The following is a 4082-nucleotide window of genomic DNA, read 5'->3' on the forward strand; positions in this document are numbered from 1 at the left end:
GGATTGTATGGCCAGCACATCGATGTGAAGCAACTCCATGCCTCTCTTCCAGGATCCTGAGAGCTGCCACCACATTGGCAGCATTATCATGTACAACAGCCAGGACATCATCACTGAGAGAGAAACCAAACCTCTCTGCTGCCTCTTCCAACCAGCCAGCAATGTTTACCGCTGTGTGGCGCTCCTCAAGCGGCATCGTGGTCAGACTGTATGAAGTCATCTCCCAGTCTTCAGATATAAAGTGGCAGGTGACTCCTAAGTACGCCTCGGTGGCAATACTTGTCCAAGCATCTGTGGTGAGTGTGATTTTTTTATTTTTTATTTCAGATTTCACCCTCTCTATAGTAGCCTCGTATTTTTTCTCCATCAAATTTGTGAAGTGGTGCCTGGAGGGAAGTGTGTACCCTGGGTGAAATGTGTTGATCATCTCACGAAAGCCTTGACCCTCCACAATAGCGACAGGTCTCATGTCCTTGACGATCATCTGTAAGATGCTGTTAGAAAGCTGAGCAGCCATCTGGGGTGTGCATGGAGTTGTGCTCTTTTTGTGGAAAAAGTTTTCCACACTGCTTTGCTTCCTGAAAATAAAAAAAGCACACATTTCTTATCATGTGTAGGCCCCTTAATTTCCACCTCACTGCTATGTTTAGCCAACATGGCCATTTAGAAGTCTGTCCATCACCACAACACATAGCTAGCTAGTAGCTACATGGCTAGCTAACTTTACTCTCGCTGCTATGTTATGAATAGCTAAATTGATGCTAACGTAGCATGCGAGCTACGAGCTAGATAACGTACAGTAGGTGCGAGCACCACAATAACAATAGGCTAGTAAGGCTACCGTAGCTAGCCAGCTACATAGCTAACGTTACTAACACCAGAAGACAAGACATACAAACTGTGGTGAGCTACATTGCTTGTGTGACATTAGCTAGTAGCTATCCATTTTTCACTGATACACGGCCGGAAAAGTGAACAGAAATACAACGCTGACTTACGGTGCTAGCTTGCGGCTGTCTTCACAAAGCGCTCCAGGATGCTTTCGCTTCAAGTGCTCGTTCATTGAGGTCGTACTGCTGTGATAGGACAATTCATTTTTGCACAGTTTACAGACCACCACATTGCCATTGGTTTCTTTTTTTGTAAAGTACTCCCATACTTTGGACGATCGTGGGCGAAGTCTTTTAGCCGCCGGCTCTTCCTCCGTGTTTGCACTGGTCGCAGCCATTTAGTTTTTTACGACTAACCGACGCATTTTACGGCAACCGACGTATTGACGTAGTCGATGACGTCGAATAATCGTAACAGCCCTACCCAGCAGAGGAGCTAACATACTAGACCACTGCTACGTTACTATCAACGAGGCTTACCGTTCGTTCCCGAGGGCACCGCTGGGAAGGTCCGACCATGCCATGCTGCTCCTCGTCCCGAAATATATAGAGAAACTTAAATCCTGCAATACGACACCCAGCCATGCAGTTTCGTATCGCTCATAGCCACTGCTAGCTTCAGCAATGTTTGAAGTGTCTGGGACATCTTTTTTCTTGAAAAATCCATCCATCTGTCGCTGTTATTTAACGTGATATCTTATTTGTGCACCTAGCTAGCTAGATCAGCTTTTTGTATCTTTTAGATGGTACTACCGGTGACTTTTAGCCCGTTATTTGGGAGGAGAAAACACAGGCGCCCGAGCATTTCGGAAGCTGAGCGGGGATGGTTGAGTCTGCACGGTTCTCATGCCGGTTCACATTTAGACCAATCAGGAGTAGCCCTAATGTCATTAATCTGATTTTGGATCAGCGGTTAGAGAGAGACAGGCGTGGATTTAGGTGCACTTGTAGTCAACATCCATTATAGCGCTGATCTAGGATCAGATATATTTTAATCAGCTAAATTATTTTTGTTGTTGTTGTTGTAATTTTTAACAAAAAAACATTTGTGGACTGAATCAATTGGTGGCGGAGGAAATTCATTCGTGGCGGCCCGCCACCAATAAATGCATATAGAGGAAACACTGCAGACCTTTGGCATTCTAGCGGTTAATTTGTTGAGGTAATCTGAAGAAATTTCACCCCACGCTTCTTGAAGCACCTCCCACAAGTTGGATTGGCTTGATGGGCACTTCTTGCGTACCATACGGTCAAGCTGCTCCCACAACAGCTCAATGGGGTTGAGATCTGGTGACTCCCCTGGCCACTCCATTACAGACAGAATACCAGCTGCCTGCTTCTTCCCTAAATAGTTCTTGCATAATTTGGAGGTGTGCTTTGGGTCATTGTCCTGTTGTAGGAGGAAATGGCTCCAATCAAGCGCTGTCCACAGGGTATGGCATGGCGTTGCAACATTTAGTGATAGCCTTCCTTATTCAAAATCCCTTTTACCTTGTACAAATCTCCCACATTACCAGCACCAAAGCATTCCCATACCATCACATTACCTCCACCATGCTTGACAGATGGCGTCAGGCACTCTTCCAGCATCTTTTCACTTGTTCTGCGTCTCACAAATGTTCTTCTGTGTGATCAAAACACCTCAAACTTCGATTTGTCTGTCCATAACACTTTTTTCCAATCTTCCTCTGTCCAATGTCTGTGTTCTTTTGCCCATATTAATTATTTTCCTATTATTGGCCAGTCTCAGATATGGCTTTTTCTTTGCCACACTGCCTAGAAGGCCAGCATCCCGGAGTCGCCTCTTCACTGTAGACGTTGACACTGGCGTTTTGCGGGTACCATTTAATGAAGCTGCCAGTTCAGGACCTGTGAGGCGTCTATTTCTCAAACTAGAGACTCTAATGTACTTGTTTTCTTGCTCAGTTGTGCACCGGGGCCTCCCACTTCTCTTTCTACTCTGGTTAGAGCCTGTTTGTGCTGTTCTCTGAAGGGAGTAGTACACACCGTTGTAGGAAATGTTCCGTTTCTTGGCCATTTCTCACATGGAATAGCCTTCATTTCTAAGAACAAGAATAGACTGTCGAGTTTCATATGAAAGGTCTCTTTTTCTGGCCATTTTGAGAGTATAATCGAACCCACAAATGTGATGCTCCAGATACTCAACTAGCTCAAAGGAAGGCTATTTGTATAGCTTCTCTAACCAGCAAAACCGTTTTCAGCTGGGCTAACGTAATTGCACAAGGGTTTTCAAGGTTTTTCTAATCAGCCATTAGCTTTTTAACGCGATTAGCAAACACAATGTACCATTAGAACACTGGAGTGACGGTTGCTGGAAATGGGCCTCTACACACCTATGTAGATATTCCATTAAAAACCAGATGTTTGCAGCTAGAATAGTCATTTTCCACATTAACAATGTATAGAGTGTATTTCTGATTAATTTAATGTTATCTTCATTGAAAAAAACTGTGATTTTCTTTAAAAAATAAGGACTTTTCTAAGTGACCCCAAACTTTTGAACGGTAGTGTATACAGTATATATATACTGAATAATTATTTTGAGGGCCTATTCAGGGGGCAGGGGGAACATTGATTGGATGACACAGGTGGACCTGAGTGAGGATTCCAAGGGCAGGAACACAGGTGGATTTGATGATTGGACACGTGGACTGGGCAAAACGATGAACACCTGGGGAAGACAGATACACTATATCTCAAAAGTGAGTACACCCTTTAGATTTTTGTAAATATTCTGTCATATCCTTTCAGGGGATAACACTATCTTAATGAAACTTTGATATAACTTAAAGTAGTCAGTGTGCTGCTTGAATAACAGTATAGATTTATTGTCCATTGAAAATGACTCAGTACACAGCTGTTAATGTCTAAACAGCTGGCAACAAAAGTGAGTACACCCCATAGTGAACATGTCTAAATTGTGCCCAAAGTGTCAATATTTTGTGTGACCACCATTGTTATCTTGCACTGCTTTAACCCTCCTGGGCATGGAATTCACCAGAGCTGCACAGGTTGCTTCTGGAATCTTCTTCCACTCCTCCATGACGACATCACGGAGCCCACGGATGTTGGACACCTTGCACTCCTCCACCTTCCTCTTGAGGATGCCCCACATGTGCTCAATTGGGTTTAGGTCTGGAGACATACTTGGCCAGTCCATCACCTTAACCT

The sequence above is a fragment of the Nansenia antarctica genome (assembly GCF_963989245.1).
Source record: "Nansenia antarctica genome assembly, contig: SCAFFOLD_41, whole genome shotgun sequence".
NCBI classification, from domain to species: Eukaryota; Metazoa; Chordata; class Actinopteri; order Argentiniformes; family Microstomatidae; genus Nansenia; species Nansenia antarctica.